This window comes from Pangasianodon hypophthalmus, chromosome 12 (genome assembly GCF_027358585.1).
Source record: "Pangasianodon hypophthalmus isolate fPanHyp1 chromosome 12, fPanHyp1.pri, whole genome shotgun sequence".
Lineage (NCBI taxonomy): Eukaryota > Metazoa > Chordata > Actinopteri > Siluriformes > Pangasiidae > Pangasianodon > Pangasianodon hypophthalmus.
This window is the reverse complement of record NC_069721.1, coordinates 24,736,471-24,747,713: the sequence shown is the minus strand read 5'-3', so window position 1 is coordinate 24,747,713 and position 11,243 is coordinate 24,736,471.

Sequence of the window (11,243 nt, the reverse complement as noted above, 5' to 3'; positions counted from 1 at the left end):
ATTTTATTTCTTTGATCAGTAATCTGACAGTTTTCTCATTGCAGAAATGTTAGACAGAGCTGTGACTAAACATGAGGGTCAGAGTAAGTGCTAGAATTCATTGTTTGAGGAAGCATTATCTTAGTAATCACTGTAAAAATCTTACAAAGAAGATCAAAATCAGTTAACAGAAAAAGCATTTTTTCTTTTTAAGTATGATCACCATAATTTAAATTTAAATTCACTTCCAAAAAGAGAAATTCCCATTGTGCTACCGAGTGTCAGCCCAGTGCCAAGAAACTTTAGCTCCACATTCCCGGGATTAACTTTGACACCAGTATCAATCCCCAGGCCCAGCTTCGCTTCAACTGGACCAGCAGAAGCTGATACACTTCCAAGCTCAGCTTGAGCCATGGCTCTTGCTTCCAGAATGTCAGCCTCAGCCTTGGCAGAAGCATTTGGACCTTTAGCTTCAGCTGAAAAGATGCCCCATGATGCTCCAGCTCGTCCTACACCAGCCTCGGCTACGGCTCCAGCTTTAGGAACACGCTTTCCGGGTTCGTCTTCGAAAGCATGAGCGTATGTGTCGGTGCCAGAGTATAGTCCTTCAGCATATGTGTGTTCTGGTCTGTCATAGTTATCGATCAGTTCCAGGATGCCCTGTGCTCCAGTGACTGGAACATGTTTTGAGAATGTAAGAATTATACAAAATAGAATCCGGTGCTATATTCACTTCAGATTTTCAAAGTCTTTTGACTTTGTACTTATTCGTTTGAAGCCATGCAATTTTTCAAGTGATCAGAAATATTGGAACATGTTACTGACAGGTGTTTCTTGTTGCCCAGGTGAGCCCTGTTAGATTGATTGTTTAAACAATTAATAGCTCTGAATATTTACTCATAGTGTGAGCCCCGAGTTTCACCTGTGAAGACTGTGTTTGTTAAACCAATATGAAGACCAGAGAGCTGTCTATAGAAGAAAAGCAAGCCATTTTGAAGTTGAGAAAAGAGGGAAAATCAATCAGAGCCACTGCACAAGCATTGCATACAACAATGTAGAGTTCCAATACTTTCTGAGTAACTATATATATATACATACACATAGACTCCTTGCCAAAAACAATGGGCCAATATTAAGCTTTTAATGGTCACTGTTCAGGAAATGAGCAGGGATGAAACAGATGCACTCCTGAGAGCTCCTGTGCCTCCATTTGCTGGTCTATCAAAAATACATTCTGAATGTTATATTATTGTTATATGTTGTGAGAATCATTAAAAGCTCTCTCATACAAAGTTCCTTTATTTATTTGTTTACTTCTTGTCAATTTGCTGACAAATGATTTTGCCATTGTGGTTTTTTTTGCCAAGGAGTGTGTACATATATTCATGTATATAAATAAATAAATAAATTATATATATATATATATATATATATATATATATATATATATATATATATATATATATATATATATATATATATACACACATAAATATATGTATATATAAATATATGTGTGTGTGTGTGTGTGTGTGTGTGTGTGTGTATAGTTTCATGTGAGCTTACCTTTACTCATCTTGGAGACTGGAAGAAAAAATAAAAAGAAAGAAAGACAGTGAGCTTATAATATCAGGTAAGTCATGTTGTTTTCTCATTCAGCTTCACAGGTCAAAAAAATGTAAATAGCTATTTAGATTTTCAGTTAAAAAAAAAACTATTAGAATAGATGGAATTCATTAATACATTATTTTTCGATTTATATTTCAATTTATATTTCGATTTATAATATAATTTATAATTAACTGAATGTAAGTAAAATGCGTCTCTCCTAACCTGCAGACAAATAATAGATAATAAATAACTAAATAAATGCATTTTGTTTATTATTCAAGAAATTTTGATATTTTGAATGAAATTTATAACTAGCTGACAGTATGCATTTTCATTCTTAAAATCCTTGAGGAGATTAATACTGGGTTGGTAGCACAAAACTTTTTTATATTTTCTTAATGGAAGATAATATAATAAATAAATATTGAATAATATTGAAAAGCAGGAATAGCACAGTATGTATTACAGAATTACTATCATACTCACAATTCCGACGTTATCAAGGCTTCTTGATGAATATAAAAGAAACGAACAACAGTTAAGCCCAACTCTTACCAAAGCCTAATTCTGTCCTTTTAGCACACCTCTCTTTATATACCTCACTTCTGCTCGTCATCAGCTCCATAATTGGAGTTGTTTTTTCACTTCAGTTCATTTGCTGACCCTAAAGTATGCCTATATTAGGAAACCAGTTTCACATCCTGTTTTTTTTTGTTTTTTTGTTAAGGATTCTGCTGTATCATCATAAGATTCCCAGAGAAGAATCTACTTACTACAGATACCAGTAAAAGAAAGTGTGACATTACAGGGCAGATGAACATGCTTGGAGGAGACACTTCTATCCTACTGGGCAAGTGGAAGTCAAGTCAAGTGGCTTTATTGTCATTTCAGCCATAGACAGCTGCTACAGTACACAGTGAAACGAAACAGCGTACCTCCAGGACCATGGTGCTACATAAAACAACACAGAACTACAGGAGACTACACATTACTACAATCACACCTCATATACTGGATTGGCAGTTTATTGGGTATAAGATTAACAACAATGATCTGATAAACAAATAAAATGGTGATTTAGTACATGTAAAAATTGTAATGGACTGTGAAACTTTGAGTCATAGTTCTGTATGGGCATTTTCACACCTTTCAGCACTCCAAATTATATCACACCCCTCTAAAAGGACCCACAAACAAACTGTACCGAGACCACTGGGTCCTTTTGTGGTTCGTTTGATTTGTGCAATGTGAACATGAAGACACACCAATCCGCTTTGCATTTCGTTATGCCAGAAGTACCTCGAGGCTTGCGATACGTAGACGCCATCTTCTGTCACTGGTAAAAACAAAACTTTTCACAATGTCTGGTCGTGGGATTGTGGGGTCTCAGGAGTAAACCACTGCACTTGTTGATATTTGGAGAGAGGATTGCATTAAACATCAACTATCCTCACCACATAAGAATATCAAATTTTTTCTTTTGTTTTCCCAAAAAATAAAGGATAGAGGTTACAACAGAACAGCACTGCAATGTAGTGTAAAAGTAAAGAAGCTACTTCAGAAGTACATGAACACCTGGGACAAAATGCAATGAAGTGCGGAGTCTGCTGAAATTAAAGATTCAATTTCATCCAATGCTGCACAGAGAGCTGGGGTCTGAGTTCTTAAGGAGTTGTGGTTGAACAACAAGGGGTCTGAGGACACATCAATGCTAAAGAGGACCAAAAAATAAACTGGTCCCCTTGTAAGTCTACTTACATTGTGAACACCAAAAGCACTGAGATCACTTGCAGCTGGTTCCCATTCTGGTTGACTTTAACTAAACTGGGTTTGGTTCATTTAAAGTGTACTATATTTGAAACAACCCTATGACTCAGATCTGTTTCTATCTTCAGAGTTTGTGAGGAACTAGAGAGTTTCACCAAAGATCCTGAAGCAGAAGCATAAGCTGTTTTGTTTTGCTGAGTAGGACTTGCTTTGGAGAAGTTAAAATTGTTCCTAGAATGTGGTGTGTTCAGGACTGTTTCCCGCTTAGTGATGAGCACAAAGACACTTCTGTACCATTCCGATCAAAATCAAAATCAATCAGAAGTAGGGCATCAGGATGGGTCAGGCAGGTCTGGGGAGCAGAAGAGATCAGGATCACTGGCATCTCAGAAGTAGCATGTGTAGCTCGACAGAGAGTGGGAGAGATGGAGAGATTGTTAGGTAAGCTTTTGTCCTCTAATGGATAAGGACAGTGTACTTTGCGTGCAGAGTGAAAGCAGGGACTCCGGCAAGACTAGCGATGACAGCATAACTGAAAGGGAGAGCCAGAAGCTAACACAGACATGAGGGCACCCTAGGACATAAGGCAGCCAGCCACTCCACCGTCGACAAACCTGAGTGAGTGCATGAGAGTGGGGGGCGACAGCATCCAAACATCCCAGTTCACCACAACACTCTATGCCTGTGAACCCTCCAGACCTGCCCCTGTACCTAAGAAAAAAAATATTCACAAAAGGTTTGACTAAACAAATATGTTTTCAGCCTAGACTTAAACACTGAGACTGTGTCTGAGCCCTGAACGCTAAGTGGAAGGCTGTTTCATAACTGTGGGGCCTTGTAAGAGAAAGCTCTAGCCCCAGCTGTAACCCGCATTATTCGAGGTACCAACAAAGAGCCTGCACCTTTTGATCTAAGTAGGCGTGGTGGATCATAAAAGACCAAAAGTTCACTCAGGTACTGAGGCACGAGACCATTTAGTGCTTTATAGGTCAATAGTAGTGTTTTATAATCAATATGAAATTTGACTGGGAGCCAATGCACTGTGGATAAGATAGGGGTGATGTGGTCATATCTTCTGGTTCTAGTAAGGACTCTCACTGTTGCATTCTGGACAAACTGGAGTTTGTTTATGCATCTACTGGAACATCCAGACAGTAAGGCATTACAATAATCCAACCTAGAGGTAACAAAAGCGTGAACTAATTTTTCCTGCATTGTGTAGTGACAATATATTTCTTATTTTAGCAATATTTCTGAGATGAAAGAAAGCGATCCAAGTGATATTATCTACATGAGCTTCAAAAGAAAGACTAGAGTCGATAATCACACCAAGGTCTTTTATTGCTGCACATGAAGAAACAGAAAGGCCATCCAGAGTTATTATGTAATCAGAAAGCTTACTTCTAGCTGCATGTGAAACTTGTACAACTACTTCTGTCTTGTCAGAATTAAGTAAGAGAAAGTTAATAAGCATCCAGTTTCTAATGTCTTTTACACATTCCTCAACTTTATTAAGCTGGTGTCCGTCATCTGGCTTTGCTGAAACATACAACTGTGTGTCATCAGCGTATCAGTGGAAGCTAATAACGTGTTTATGAATAATTTTGCCCAGAGGTAGCATATATAAAGAAAAGAGCAGTGAGCCTAAAGCAGAGCCTTGCAGGACACCAAACTTTACCTTAGTATGCGAAATCACCATTTACATCTACAAACTGATAACAGTCAGTCAGATAAGACCTGAGCCAGGAGAGGGCCGTTCCCTTAATGCCTACTACATTTTCTAGTCTATCGAGGAGAATAGCATGATCAAAAGGTATCAAAAGCTGCACTAAGGTCAAGCACCACAAGCAAGGAGACACAACCCTGATCAGAGGCCAGAAGTAAGTCATTTACCACTTTAACCAGTGCAGTCTCTGTGCTATGATGAGGCCTAAATTTACAGAGGTACAGGTAAGCAACTATTTTTGTCCGGAACAATGCCTTAATTGCCAATCATATTGGTGAGACCGGAAATCTCAGCACAGGAGTAGGAACATTAACACACATTCTTTTCAAGTATCAGTATCTGGTTCCCCACTCCATACTTTTTCAGGTGTTTGCTGAGTTTAATAGAATTGCCAGTAAGAATCTTGAGGGAGACTTCTTTGAAGCCCTGGACCAGCACACACCCCGTTTCATTGAACTCTTCAAGTCGAAAAAAGGAACTGTTGCACAGAAACTGGCTGAGTTAATGAAACAAATCAACTGGGTGGTATATAGCTCATTTTTCAACTTTTTTTATTTGGTCAAATAAAAATGTACTACAATCAGAATTGATCATGAGTACGAATAATTCTCGGCTTAACTGTATACTACTCTTGAAAGTCCTCTGATACCATCCATCACATTACATTAATAAAGAAGTTTAATGTTTATTTTTTTAATTGCTATTTTCTGGTAGAAGTATGGCCTTATTAAGAACTCATACTCTGTATCGCTAATTACACAAAATGTAAGTTCTCATATTCAGTCTCAAAAAAGTGGTACCAGTGCATCCAGAGTCTCTCAGTCCTCACCACTGAACTCATTAGGTTTGTAAAACCCAGTAACTATAATACCAAAATCTCACAGATATTAAGTTGCCAAATAAAACTTAGGCATTAATTGATTTCGAATTTCAGTATGAAGTCAGTATCAAATCAGTCAGTGTTCAAAAATGTACGGATCTCCTATATGCTTCCAAAGATTTGGGTTATTCGTACCACCCTTTTTTTTTTGTGTTACAATGCACCACCGGTATGTATTTAGATCTCTATTCTCTAGAAAATGCTAACACAGAAATGAATGTTCATAAGAATAACAAATCGAGTTGGTAGCAAACAAAACATGCTAATGTGTGCTTCTTTGCAGGATTCAGCGAGAGATGAGGCCCTAGCATCCATTACAGTTGGTGTGCTGACTGTGCTCAGTGAAGATGGTGGAGACAGTCTTCAACCAGGTCCAAGTTCAGTGCCCCTCCAGCCCATCTGTGATGCCATTGTACTTGACGGAGGTATTGTCACGGACAATATTAGACATTTTCCTCAGGCAGTTTGCCTGTTATTTGGGCTTACATATGCACTGCATTTGGATTACCCAAAGTGCATGGTAAATACACTCAGATTCATCCAAACAGTAATGCTTGGACTGGGAAACAAGGCCCTTCCACCCAAACTGATAACGCTGAAAAACAGTTTACTCGGTTAGACCAATAAAGAGTTATCAGCTGTCATGTTCTTAACTGTTGCATTCATTGTTGTTCTGTTAACTGACAATTAAAATAAATGTTACAATGCATTTGAGTCAACCCAATTGTGTTCTCAGTTCATTGTTTTGGTGGGATTATTACAGTTTAGACATGCATTCATTGCTTATTGATAGACTATTGTTTGCAAGTGTTATTGTAGAGTAATTCACAGTTCAGTATAATTTAACTGTTTAAAATGGGTTTAATTTCATGACGTGAACCTGGAAATTAGTGAATAAAACGTCTCCAGGTTACATATGTAACCATGGTTCCCCGAGGGAACGAGGCGCTGCGTCAAAATGCTATGGGAACGCCTTCAGCCTGACCACGCTCTGAATCACGTGTGTAATCAGTCCAATGGATGGGCGAAACGTCACAGGCGGGGTGACGTAGCGACCAGGAAGCTTAAAAGCACGTGCGGTGGATACAGCGGCAGCTTCGAGAATGAAGCGAGAGCTCACAGGGATGCTGGAATTATGGCACTGAGACGCAGCGTCTCGTTCCCTCGGGGAACCATGGTTACATACGTAACCTGGAGACGGAACTCAGGAACTCGAGCTGCGTCGAAACGCTATGGGAACGAGTATGACCACACCACCAGACTTACAAATCCCTGCCTAGTGTGGAAAAGCACAGCTAGGGCGAGAGAACAAAAGAGTCCGGAGTGGCTCGCATGTCGAGGCCATAGAAGCTGATGAAAGTCAGGGGCACAGACGAACCCGCAGTGTTGCAGATGTCCTGCATAGGGACACCTTCCAGAAAGCCCTTGGAGGCCGCCACACTTCTAGTGGAGTGAGCCTTGTCTCCCAAAGGCGAGGGGAGATCAGAGGACTCATAGGCCAGACAGATGGCATCCACGATCCACGGGCTGAGGGTGTGCTTAGTAGCAGGGAGACCTCGCTTAGGGGGACCATAGCACACAAACAAATGGTTTGCCTTTCTCCAGAGGGCAGCTCTGTGGATGTATGCATCCAGTGCTCCGCAGAAGAACCCGATATTGGTAAGCTTCGCCCCCGAAAGGAAACCTCAGGAACTTCCTGTGTCGGGGAACGATGGAGATATGGAAATATTCATCTTTTAGATCGATCGTGACAAACCAGTCCTCGGACCTGATCTGAGACACGACTTGATTGATTGTGAGCATCCTGAACATCAGTGGCATGACTGAGCGGTTCAAATGACACAATTCTAAAATGAGACGCAACCCTCCATCCTTCATTGGAACGATGAAGTACCAGCTGTAGAACCTGGATTCTCTGTCGTGAGGAGGGACCACCTCGATGGCCTCCTTCCTCAAACGAGTGTTTACTTCTTGTTCCATTACCAGAGCCTGCTTTTTTTTTTTTTTAAGGGGAAAGGATGCGGGGCATGAAAGATGCACATTTGCATCCGCTAGCACTCTGCCTTGTGAGCCTCTGGGAAGAACCCCGCAGAAATGAGGCTATAACCCAGGCTCAGGATTGAACCCAGGCTCAGGATTGACCCTGGAACTGTGAGATGGCAATGCTTCCCGCCTCTCTGAGTTGGATTCTATTCCCACGTTGCCAAATAGTTTACTAAGGGAATCAGTCTCTCGAGACTGACCTCTGGTGTAATGAGAGCGGCTAGCTCGGTGCCCTGAAGCGGCGGACCAGCAGGGGACGGCCAAACTAGCTGCTCTGGAAGCCTCCGAAGAGGTAGTGAGCCTCCCAGTACCGCCACGTTCCCGGGCGGAAACTGAGAGAAGCGCTCGCCAGAGACCGCTGCACCTCGAAGCACCATGGGTGGCAGGGTTGGCAGACCGATCTCCTGAGGGCACTGAGGAGAGACGGGCACTGTGTGATGAGGTGTACACCGCTCTTCCCCAGAGGGGCCTGCCCTCAGAAGTCCTGGGCCCCAAGCATCAGGACTTCCTGGCCGAGGTCTTCTTAGACCGCAGAACGATCCGAAGATCCAGCCTCGCCCTAGAAGACCCCACCTTACATGGTGGTACTGGTACATGGAGGGGGCTGCTCCCGCCCGCCAGCCCCACGAGCTAGAGAGCGGCGAGGGAGGAACCGCTGAAACGCCGCCGCTTGTGTACGGGCCTCCTGGTACCTGTCGACGACGGCATTGCCGAACAGGCCAGAAGGCACAAGCGGGGCATCCATGAGGAAGACCCTGTCCCTGTTTTTCATACCGGACAGGGTCAACCACAGATGCCTCCCCGCCGCCACCAGTGCTGCCATGGACCGGCCGATAGCAAGGGCGGTCTCCTTGGTGGCACGGAGAGACAAATCAGCAGTTCGTCTGATCTGGGTGACATCCACAGACTTAATCTCCCCACCTTCATCTAGCTCTCTCAGCAGAAGGGCTTGGTAGGCCTGCAACACCCGCCACATTAGCATAATAGCTGGAGACGGGACTGAAGATACGGGCTGAATAAGGCCTCCCCCACGACCTAGACACCTCGGTGTGGAGGTCGGGGAAGAAAGGTAGGCTCCGGCGTGGAGATGGTGGCTTACTCCGCAGAAAGCGTTCATCCAGCCTGCTTGTCTGCGGTTCAGCCCATTTCTCGGCGGGCCAGTCAATATTCAGCTGGACCACAGCACGAGTAACCACCTCCAAGAGCTCCTCATACTGGGGAGATTGAGGGGGCGAATCCTCATCGACGCCCTCCACGTCAACCTCCTCGGAGGAAGACAGGAGGAGCGTCGAGCCCTCTCTCCGGGGGTAAGAAACCGCGGTGCAGCGCGGGCTTCCGATCCCAGAGAGAGGGCAGTGGATCTGGTGGGTGAGGAAGAAGATAGGGGCTGGCCCGTCTCCATTCCCTCCACCAAATCCAACTGCGATCCCCATGAGTGCAGCCGCCACTCTGCCTCGGCATAAGCGGGGCCAGCACTGCGAGGAACGGTGGTGAAGGCTCCCTTCTCAAAACGAAAGCGGCAAACGCACGCAATTCGGGCAGTCAGCTCCCTCGAGAGCCGACTGTGCGTGCTCCGCTCCCAATCACACAACGCACAGACCATGTGTATCCCCACCTGTAAAATAGCGCGGTCAGGGAGCCACATGCAGCCTGAAACGCTGCCTGCTCTCGCCCCTATGTTTAGTGGCTTTCGCACTGGCTTTCGGCATGCCACAGAGAAAGTGAAACGAACAGTATAAAAGGACCGACATACAGAGCACGCGCTGAATGAAAAAAAGCTGCCGCTGTATCCACCGCACATGCTTTTAAGCTTCCCGGGCGCTACGTCACCCCGCCCGTGACGTCTCATCCATCCATTGGACTGATTACACACGTGATTCAGAGCGTGGTCACACTGAAGGCGTTCCAATAGCGTTTGGACACAGCTCGAGTTCCTCTACAAGTTACTCTAACTTAACATCGTTAATTCTACTTTACTTATTTTTTTTTGAGGCAATGAGTTTGTATTTAAAAAAAAAAAAAATAAAGCCAGCTTATTACATTTTACAGTGTAATGAACATGAACAATAAGGCTAAAAATAATTCATACCACTTCATACCACTATACTGCTACTGTTTCTTGTTCTTACTTCACGTCACAGAATTCCAGCTCTGAAGATTCATAGCTCTTGAGAAACTTCAGCTTCTGAGTTTGAACTATGAGGTTGATGCGAAACTTCGGCTTTCACGTTCTAATTAGTTGACAGATTAAAAAAGTCAATACCTACTTGGAGAATTAAAACTTCCCAGGTCCCATTTAATGCAGTATTACTGATTACTGCAGGTTATGATATTATAATAATTACTGGGTGGGCAACGTTTTAACCTGAAAGGACAACTTGGTTAGTTGTTTGTAAATCTCTGGTGGAACTTTAATGATGGATGAATGCAACAGAAATCATTAGATTCATCCAACATTTGTAAAAGAACGAAACACGGGGAAGATGAGATATTTAAATTTATCTCAAGAGCAGTTTCTCTCATTTAACTCTTTAAAACTCAATTCTTCATCTTATTCATATTAAAGCATATTATTCAGTAACTAATCCAAAATTAGCTACTGCTGGACCAATCAAGGATCCAAACTGACTCAGTGAATGAGAAAGGAGCGAATCTCAGTCATGACTTAAAAATTCACTGATTTAAACATTAAACCGCAGAACATCTCACACACAATTTGTGTGTCTGTGTGCTACTGTTGGCATTAAACTCATAAATAGGGGCTCAGCTGTTTGCAGCAGTTTACACACACACACACACCTCCACATACAGCAAAACCTTTATTAATGTATTTCTTGTTTAATTTCAAATTGTTTTACTAATTCTCAAATTTTTTGCAAGATTTGTTGGTGGGTTTGTTTGTTTGTTTGTTTAATGACCGGAATTCCTTCAGGAGCATGCAGAATTGGTCAGAATTCCTTCATGAGTGGCAGGCTTGGTCAGAATTCCTTCAGGGGTGTGCCCAATTGGTCAGAACTCATTTGGAAGCATGCAGAATTGGTCAGAACTCCTTCAGGAGTCTGCAGAATTGGTCAGAATTCCTTCAGGAGTCTGCAGGATTGGTCAGAATTCCTTCAGAAGCGGCAGAATTGGTCACAATACCTTTAGGAGCATGTAGGATTAGTCACAATTGCTTCAGGAATGTGCATGATTATCACACTAATTATGATAAATCTGGAAACACTATATGGGGGAAAA